We start from the raw sequence: 10,674 nt of genomic DNA on the forward strand, positions 1-10,674 counted from the left end.
TTTGCATGTTGCTGTCTGGTTGTCCCAACACCATTTGTTGAAGAGACTTTTTTCAATTGGATATTCTTTCTTGCTTTGTTGAAGATTAGTTGACCATATGGTTGGGGGTTCATTTTGACGTTTTTTATCCTGTTCCATTGATCTGTGTGTCTATTTTTGTGCCAGTACCATACTGTTTTGATCACTACAGCTTTTTAACAATAGAACTTGAAGTGTAGAATTATGATGCCTTTGTCATCATAATTTTCCTTTTTCAGGATTGCTTTGGCTGTTTAGGGTCTTTTGTGGTTCCAAACAAATTTTAAGATTATCTGTTCTAGTTCTGTGAAAAATGCTGGCGGTATTTTGATAGAGATTGCATTAAATGTGTAGATTGCTTTGGGTAGTAAAAAATGTTTAACAATATTTGTTCTTCCAATACATAAGCATGAAATTCTTTCCATTTCTTTGTGTCATTTCAATTTCTTTCATCAGTGTTTTATAGTTTTCAGAGTACAGGTCCTTTACCTCTTTGGTTAGGTTTATTCCTAGGTATCTTATGATTTTGGGGACAATTATAAATGGGATTGCTTCCTTGATTTCTCTTTCTGCTGCTTCATTAGGGATATATAAAAATGCAACAGATTTCTCTATGTTGATTTCGTATCTTGAGACTTTACTGATTTAATGTATCAGTTCTAGCAACTCTGTGGTGGAATCTGTTGGGTTTTCTATATAGAGTATCATGTCATCTGCAAAGAGTGAAAGTTTGACTTATTTCTTGCTGATTTGAATGCTTTTCATTTTGTTGTTGTTGTTGTTGTCTGATTGCGTGGCCAGTACTTCTGGCACCATGTTAAATAATAGTGGTGAGAGTGACATCCCTGTCTTGTTCCTGACTAGAAAGGAAAACTTCTCAGTTTTTCCCTGTTGAGGATATTAGATGTTGGTCTTCGGGATCCCTGGGTGGCTCAGTGGTTTAGCGCCTGCTTTGGCCCAGGGCATGATCCTGGGGTCCCGGGATCAAGTCCCACTCGGGCTCCCTGCATGGAGCCTGCTTCTCCCTGTGTGTGTCTCTCATGAATAAATGATAAAACCTTAAAAAAAAAAAGATGTTGGTCTTCTGTAGATAGCCTTTATGATGTGTAGTATGTTCACTTTATCCCTACTCTGTTGAGGAGTTTTATCAAGAATGGATGTTGTACAAATCAAATGCTTTTTCTGCATCTATTGAAAAGATCATATGGTTCTTATCCTTACTTTTATTAAAATTATGTATCGTGTTGATTGATTTGTGAATTTGAATGACCCTCGTAGCCCAGGAATAAATCCCACTTGATTGTGGTGAGTGATTCTTTTAAAGTGCTACTGGATTCAATTTGCTAGTATTTTGTTGGAATTTTTGCATCCATGTTCATCAGGGATATTGGCCTGTAGTCCTCTTTTCTAGTGGAGTCATTGTCCAGTTTTGGAATCAGGGTAATGCTGGCCTCATAGAATGAGTTTGGAAGTTTTCCTTCCATTTCTGTTTTTTTTGGAATAGTTTGAGAAGAATAGGTACTAACACTTCCTTAAATGTTTGGTAGAATTTCCCTGGGAAGCCATCTGGCCCTGGACTTTTGTTTGTTGGGAGATTTTTTTTTTTTTATTACTGACTCAATTTCTTTGCTGGTTATGGGACTGTTCAAGTTTTCTATTTCTTCCTGTTTTAGTTTTGGTGGTTTCTATGTTTCTAGGAATTTATCCATTTCTTCCAGATTGTCCAATTTGTTAGCTTATAATTTTTCATAATGTTCTCCTATAACTGTTTGTATTTCTGTGGTGTTGACTCTTACTTCTCTCATTTGTGATTTTATTTATGGGTCCTTTCTGTTTTCTTTTTGATAAGCCTGGCGAAGGGTTTATCAATTTTATTTTTTCAAAGAACCAGCTCCTACTTTCATTGATCTTTTCTACTGATTTTTGTTTGTTTGTTTTTTTATCAGTTGTTTCTGCTCTAATCTTTATTACTTCCCTTCTTCAGTTGGCTTTAGGCTTTATTTGTTGCTCTTTTTCTAGTTCCTTTAGGATAAGGTTAAGTTGTTTATTTGAGGTTTTTCTTGCTTCCTGAGGTAGGCTTGTGTTGCTATAGACTTCCCTCTTAGGATGGCTTTTACTGCATCCCAAAGGTTTTGTTTGTTTGTTTGTTTTTTGTCTTTTTAAAGATTTTATTTATTTGAGAGCTAGAGAGCATAGAGTGGGGAGCAAGGGTCAGAAGGAGAAGCAGACTCTCTGCTAAGCAGGGAGCCCAATGAGGGGCTCTATCCCAGCCCTGTGAGATCATGACCTGAGCTGAAGGCAGATGTTTAACCAACTGAGCCATCCAGGTGCCCCCCCAAAAGTTTTAGACCATGATGTTTTCATTTTCATTTGTTTCCATGTATTTTTAAATTTCTTTAAATTCCTGGTTGACTCATTCATGTTTTAGTAGGATGTTCTTTAAGTTCCATGTATTTGCGGTCTTTCCAAATTTTTTCTTGTGGTCACTTTAAGTTTTGCAGCATTGTGGTCAGAAAAGATGTGCATGGTGTGATCTGTCTTTTTGTACTTGATGAGGACTGATTTGTGACCCAGTGTGTGATCTATTCTGGAGAATGTCTTACATGTGCTTGAAAAGAATGTGTATTCTGCCCCTTTAGGATGGGATGTCCTGAATACATATGTTAAGTCCATTTGGTCCAGTTTATCATTCAAAGCCATTGATTCCTTGTATATTTTCTGCTTAGATGATCTGTTCATTGATGTAAGTGGGTGTGAAAGTCACCTACAGTTATTGCATTACTGTTGATTAGTTCCTTTATGTGTGTTATTGTTTTATATATTTGGGTGCTCCCAAATAGGGCACATAAATCTCTACAATTGTTATATATCTTCTTGTTGGACAGTCCCCTTTATTATGATATAGTACCCTTCTTCATCTCCTGTTACAGTCTTTGGTTTAAAATCTGGTTTGTCTGATACAGGTATTGCTACTCTGGCTTTCTTTTGATATAATGGGCAACCTTTCATTCATAGACTCCCTGGATTGCATAAACAGAAGTTTTTTGCTTGGCATCTAATGAAAACATTGGAAAACAATGAATGACATAATAACAGTCTTTTTGTTTGCCTGACTTCTCTGTTCCAAAAGACTTAAAGTCCTGGTACTTGAAATATTTACCTTTTTACAACATTTCTCTGATATATGTAGGAATCCAGACAGGTGACCTACATTTTAAGAGAAAATTGAGGTCTGGAAAGATGAGTTAATAGATGAAGTATAAACCCAGGACTAGTGTCTCAGCTGCATGCCTTCCATTCTCCACCAAGTACCACTGTACCATGTGGTCAGGTGTTCCCTGGAGATTCATCAGCATCCTGGCTGTCCTTAGGCGCTCAACTCAAGTCTTACCCTGCCCATGAAAGTTAGTGTCCCTTTCTCCTTTGTGCTCACTCACTCTTGGATCATTCATGACTCCGTGCTCTTTTTTTTTTTTTTTTTAATTTATTTATTTACGATAGTCACAGAGAGAGAGAGAGAGGCAGAGACAGGCAGAGGGAGAAGCAGGCTCCATGCACCGGGAGCCCGACGTGGGATTCAATCCCGGGTCTCCAGGATCGTGCCCTGGGCCAAAGGCAGGCGCCAAACCGCTGCGCCACCCAGGGATCCCGACTCCGTGCTCTTGATGCACTACTGATCACTTTTGGGCAGATGGGTACTATATATTTTTCTTGTTATGATGAGAGTGGCAATGTAGTATATTCTTTCTAAGTTGACTATGAGCCTCTTAGGGTAGTGACCATGTCTGAAACTACTTTGTTCCTCCATTCGTTAGCCCCTTATGTTGTATACAGTAGATGCTTAATAACTGTGTCAATGGCATTTTTGATGATGCGTGGTTTACAGTTGAGGAGTAGGGCCACTGCTTTGGAAAGACGGCGCCTCACAAACCACACAGAGCTCTACAGTTGAGAAAGGCTTTCACACAGCTTACCTTACACAACCCCTCCAGGGTCATAGAATGTCTCCCCAAGCACAGAGCATGACAATAAGCTTCAGAGAGACTAAGCGACTTGCCAGAGAGTGCTTATGAATGGTGAGTGATGGGACCCAGACTGGTACCAGGTCATCAGTCGTCCGCCCAGCCTTCTCCCCCCACAACACAACTGCACCATGGTTTCTGAAGGCCTATGCACTTGCCTTTGCACTGGGACCCCCACAGTCTCTGTCTTCTACACCATAGGACTGCTTTGGCAGTCCTATGTTGGGCAGCTTCCACTGCAGTAGTGACTACATAGTGCTCTATTATTAATTTCAAAAGTTAAATTCAAGGGAACATTTTAATATTTTTTTAGGCATGTGATGCAAACAGTATCCATCTCTCTGAAATGTGTAGTGATGAGGTGGGTAGTAACAGATGCACATAAGTTTTATTAGAGTTATTTTCAGCTTTACCCTAGATGCACTCCCAGACTACTGATGCCCCCTGCAGTACCCGTCCCCTAAGGGAGCACATTCTCTTTTGGACCATCTGCTCTTCCTCAGGCCACTGGCTCTGCCAAAACGCTGGCCCCTACTTCACTGAGGCTTCATGGAGCCGGGCCCAAGGGCATGTCTGAGGTGACTGCCCAGTTGAGCCCCTGCCAAACCCTGCACCAGGTTCTGCTTCTGGGTCCCCAAGCAGCATGCCTGCATTGAATTAGCTGTGACTGCATGGTCACCTTCCTAAGGTGTCTCCCTCCCTCAGGCTGGTCAGCCTGGACAGAGAAAGCAGTGCAGTTTTTTTTTTTTTTTTTTTGAGTTTTTTGTTTGTTTGTTTGTTTTTGCCAGACCACTATAAAACACCAAATTTCATTTTCCGCAACAAACTGAGGCTACCTGGGCAGAAAAAGAGTAAGAATCTTCAAATTTTCCAAGGTGCTGATTTTTCACTCTGCACTATGAGATTTTTTTTCTTAAAGAACGGTCTGAATGTTAGTATAATACCAGCTAGGTGGGACATTTCTGGTTTATAATGAGGCTGTCCCAACATTCCCAGGAGAGATCTCCAGAATCTCTTCCACGGCTCTGGATAGTGGGGCTCAGTGCTGAATGGCATGGTGAACACACTGTGATCTCAGACCTATAGGCAGTGCATTTACAAAGTTACTTGCCATAGAGAACTCCCTATACCGGAAGTCCCTATATGTGGGACTCTCTCTACAGGAAGCACATTTTTCTTTAACGCTTAGGCACAAATTAAGATGAAATTTTATGAGAACCACCTAAAACTGTAAATGTACATAACCTTATGAATTATTGAAATGTTTGTCAGTGATTTTAAAGGACTGTTGTTTGAATGAACAATTTCATTATACAGGGTCCTTCACTCTGGGTTTCCCCAGATTTGGATGAGCTTTAAGACACACTCTTATTTCTTGGCCATGGCCCAAGGGTGCTGTGTTTTTGAGCTACTTCTCAGCATTATGTGTTTGCAACAGGAATTCAATTTTCCAAAATAATGTCCTTTATCCTGGGATAAAGGGATCCACAGACCTCATGAACCTATCCCAGTATCTCTGACAGCTACACCGGGTGGAGTTCAGTCCTCTGATTTCTCTCCATTTCTGGTAAGAAAGGTCTGTGAAAGTGAGCTAAATCCTCAGCAGATTAGTTCATCAGCCCTAATAAAGGCATGTCAGGATGCTGCCAAGAAGAATCCGGTTTCAGAAGCAACTTTCCTTTTAAAGTGCCAGGGTCATCGCTTCCACCCAAACTCATGAGGATCGCATTGCAGGAAGCAAAATATGATAGCAGGACATCTTAGCAGACAAACGTCTTCCCTCTCCTACCCCAGCCTCCAAAGGAATAGCTCTCTGGGGGAGTGATGTCTACATCAAAGCTGCTTGTCACTCAGTGGGCCTCCCAGATGGGGAAGTGTTTACTTTGGCCGAGAACAACTATATTCTCTGCATCCGGAGCCAGGGGCTGACTGCAGTGGACCCTTCCTGGCTGCGGCAGGGTAGATTTGCAGGTGCCGTGCCTCTCTCCCATCATCTAGAAAGGTCGGAGGAAGCTAAGACAATACAAGGGTCTTGAAAAGAGCTGAATATCTCCAAAGTGTGCAGAGGCTGCTGGCTGTGCCTAGACTTCATAAAACCTCTTTTAAAGCTTCTGAGTTGGCACTATTCAGTTCTTGGGAAAATCTGGGACCTTGAGAGATGCTAAGTCTAGATTTTTAAAATAATACATAAGAGGGAAAAATATACAAATCTTCCTGTTTAACTCATTCTTGCATCCATAGACTTCCTCAGGAAATTTGTTTTCATTCAAGTCAGTGAAACATGTGGCGTTCCACAATCCTGGGGTGAGAAGTTTCTCTCCGTCAATCACTGAGCTGTGTAATGTGATCACTCCTAGATGTCCTGAGCCCCAAGCAATTTCCTCAGTCATTGGTTGGTTGATTCATAGAAATTTGTAGCAATGTTCACTTACTAAGGGCTATGAAAATCTAAGGTTTCCCTAAGTCATTTTTACACACAGGTAAGACTCTAACTCTCAGCTCTGAACTGCCTATTCAGCATCCTGGACAAAAAGAGGAGGGTGGCCCTAAGGGGAAAAAACTGGGGGTCAAAGGCATGCCCATGTCCTGTGACTTCTACACATAAGATTGATAGATGCAAGGAAAAGATTATTGGCTTAAGATAACGATAGTCAGGAAACAGTGGCCAAAATAAGTCAGTACTGAGTCAGAACTATTTAATCAATAGTTTCTGGGTGACTTGTCTCGCCAATTCTTGTTAAATTCTTGAAGAAAAAAAGACTATTCTCTACATCTTTTCCATCCTTCGGAACATGATCCATGAGGCAGTGGCCTCTGCTTCCCCAAGAACTTACTAAAACTTGAGAATCTCAGGCCCACCTTGGACCTACTGAATCAGAATCTTCATTTTAACAGGATCGTCAGGTGATTTGTGTGCATATTCAAGTGTAGGAAGTGCTGCTGAGTGCCTTTCATATCTCTACATCACCAATCTTTAAGCCTATTATCATATAAATGCTTTCTTTTAAAAATACTTTACTGAGTTTTGATTCACATACCATATAATGGTAATTACCCATGTATAGTTTACAATTTAATGGCTTTTAGTAAATTCAGTTTTGTATTCATCATCACAGTTTATTTTATTTTACTTTTCTTTTAGATTTTATTTTATTTTATTTTATTTCTTTACCAAAACCAATTTTAGAACATTTGTATTACTCCCAAAAGAACCACCCATATGCTAGCCACCACATCCCAACTCCCATCCACCCCAGGCCTGCACAACTCCTAATCTCCTTTAGGCTTGCCTATTCTGGATTTCCCACAAATGGGACCATACAATATAAGCTCTTTTGTGACTGTCTCCTTTCACTCAGCATAATATTTTTGGGTTCCACCCATGCCATAACATATATTGGTACTTTCATTTCTTTTTATTGCAAATAATATGCCATTGCATGGCTATACCACATTTGATGTGTCCATGGGCACTGTGGATGGACATTTGGATTGTTTCCACTCTGGCTATCTGAAATAAAGCTTCCGTAGACATCCTGTACAAGTTTTGTGTGGACATATGTCTTTATCTCTTTGGGGTATATACCTCGGGGTGGAATCACTGGGTCATACTTTGTGTTATTAAGTGTTTTCACGTTGTGATTAGCAGAGTACAAGTGCTGCTGTTCCCACATAAAGGATAAGGAGACAGAAGTCTAAGTGGTTGACTTGCTTGTGGAAGGGAAAGTTATCTGGCTCTGTCTTGGTACAGGGTATAATTAAAAAAGAGTAGGTTAATTGTTTTTTCCAAGCTCAGCCAAAAGATTTAATTTAATAAGAAAACTGTAGTCTTGAATTTATCATTTTACTCCTCCAAGTCCTAGAGTCCTAGATTAGTGACTGGGAGCCTGGTACAGTGTTTCTAGCTTTTAGACTGCACTCAAATTTTAAAAATACAATGTTTTTTAACTTTTAATTTCTAATTGATGGATGAAAACAATGATTAGAAATTGAAGGCAGTCTAAAGAAGAGATATTTTTAAAGTTAATGACGCAAAAGCCAAATCGAAGATGAGTTCTCTATCCCTAGCTTTTCCTTCACTATTTTTTAAAATATTTTATTTATTTATTCATGAGAGACACACAGAGAGAGACAGAGACATAGGCAGAGGGAGAAGGTGGCTCCCTGGAGGAAGCCGGATGTGGGACTCAATCCCAGGATCACGACCTGAGCCAAAGGCAGACACGCCCAACACTGAGCCACCCAGGTGTCCCCTTTTCCTTCAGTGTTACACTAAGTAAACTGCATTGTTCCCTCTGTTTCCACCAGGCATTATGAATTTATGTCACAAGGAGTTGCTTGTCTTTAGTTAAACAACAGCTTGATGCATTATTTGTGATTTATTTACTAGGTTTCTGTAGTATCTTTCCACCTAGGAGCCCATGGCACTGGTCATATAATCTTTAGGATGTTATTTTAATCACAAAATTTCTAAGGATTCTTATGTTGACTAGACAATCAACAGGAATGGTTCCCAGTATAGCTAAGAGGCAATAAAGAAATTATTAAAGTGCCATAAATATGAACTATAAACATAAAAATGACCTATTGTGGATATGTGAGCTAAGGTACAAGGGGAGTGCAAAAGAGGGAAATCTAATTTTGCCTTCTGAGGTGACGGAGGGGAAGAACTAGGAAAGATCCCAGAGGAGGACATATGGAGGTGAGTTTTGAAGGATAAATCAAAACAATGTAAGACAGACAAGGGTGAAAAGGACTTTTTAATAGCTATTTTGTATATTTATTTGATAGGCAACTAAGCTGTGCATATTTACATTTCAGATTTTGTCATTTTTACAAAGACTTTATTTATTTATTTATTTATTTATTTATTTATTTATTTATTTATTTATTTATTTATAGAGCAGTGCAAGCAGTAGGAAGGGCAGAAGGAGAGTGAGAGAGAGAATCTCAAGCAGACTCTGGATCGTGAAGGAGCCCCATGTGGCGCTTGATCCCAGGACCCTGAGATCATGACCTGAGACAAAATCAAGAGTCATATGCACAACCCACTGAGCCACTCAGGCATCCTCAAATTTTGTAAGTTTTGACATGGATATACAGCCATGAAATCATGCCACAATCAAGATATTGAACATGTCACCACTCCCACACAGAACAGTGGCCCACGTAATCCCTCCCTCCTGCCTTGCTCTACCCATCCTACACTCATCCCACCACCCATATAGCCATCGATAGGCTTTTTCTCACTCTCCATTAGCTTGTATTTTTCTAGACTTGTGTATACATAGAATCATACAACGTGTACCCTTTTCATTCCACTTTAATCGTTTTGAGACTAACCTGTGTTGTTACGTGTATTGGTAGTTTATTCATTTTTATTGTTGACCAACTTTCTACTGTATGAGTTTACCACAAGGTGTTCACCTTTTGATGGACATTTGAATTTGTTTCTAGTTTTATCAAATTGCTGCTGAGAACACACATGTACGAGTCTTACTTTCTTTTCTCTTGGTACATACCTAGTTGTGGAATGACTGGGTAATAGGGCAGATGTTAGTTTAACATTTTAGAACCTCTACCAAATGGTTTTCCAGAGTGGGGATGCCATTCTACATACTCACCTGCAGTGTATGAGAGGTCCAGTTCTTCCACGTGACCTGGCATGGCCAGTCTTTTTAATTCTAATTTTAAAATTACATTTTTGTTTTGTGGTGGGAGGGAACATTTCTGAAGATTCTCTTGGGAGAGAGTCACTGAAGAATATATAAGCATTTTAAATCTCTTGCTTCACATGGGAAATTGTTTTGCATAAAATTCTTCATTCATTCCTCCTAACAAAGAGTTTATCTTATTGACTTTCTTTTTTAAAAAATCTTATTGACTGTCACATTTTTTTTTTGAGAGAGAGAGAGAGAGAGAGCATGAAAAGTATGTGTGTGTGGTGGGGGACGGAGTAGAGGAAGAGGGAGAGAAGTCCAAGCAGACTCTGTGTTGCACGCAGAGCCCAACTTGTGGCTCAATCTTATGACCCTGAGATCATGACCTGACCTGAAACCAAGAGTCAGAAACCTAAACCAACTGAGCCACCCAGGCCCCCCGGCCTTCCCATTTTAAAATCCTCCCTTAATAACTCTGAGAATTCCTGTACTGAAAGTCCCCAGGTCCATCCTTCCTGGGACGGGTGTGTAAAGTGTCTTTGAGGGGTTCCTAATTACTAGCATGGGCCTTCACTGTGGCCCTACTCTATCACATATCTCTCCCAGGGGAAGGACTCCACTATACCAGGTAGCAGGAATTTGGTCTGGTAGAGACCCAGAAACACAGACCATGGTGGCAGCAGGAAGGTATAGTTATGAGCATCCGGGGCTGACTTCCATACTATAAGCTGGTCTTTTGCCCAATTATAAAAGTTGGTATTCTTATAGCCTTATTAAGACAATAGCTTTTATTTTTCTGCCTCTCAAGCACTGCCTCGCTAGTAGTAATATTTATAAGTATATATTTTTAAATAATCAGTCCATCTAAAATCTTTTTGGGAAGAATTTAGCCTGGAGTTTATAGTAGAAGATAATCTGTAATGTCTTTTCCAGCTTTGTGGCTCTCTGGACACTATTTCCCCTTAAAAAACAAA

Source organism: Canis lupus, chromosome 16 (genome assembly GCF_011100685.1).
Source record: "Canis lupus familiaris isolate Mischka breed German Shepherd chromosome 16, alternate assembly UU_Cfam_GSD_1.0, whole genome shotgun sequence".
NCBI lineage: Eukaryota > Metazoa > Chordata > Mammalia > Carnivora > Canidae > Canis > Canis lupus.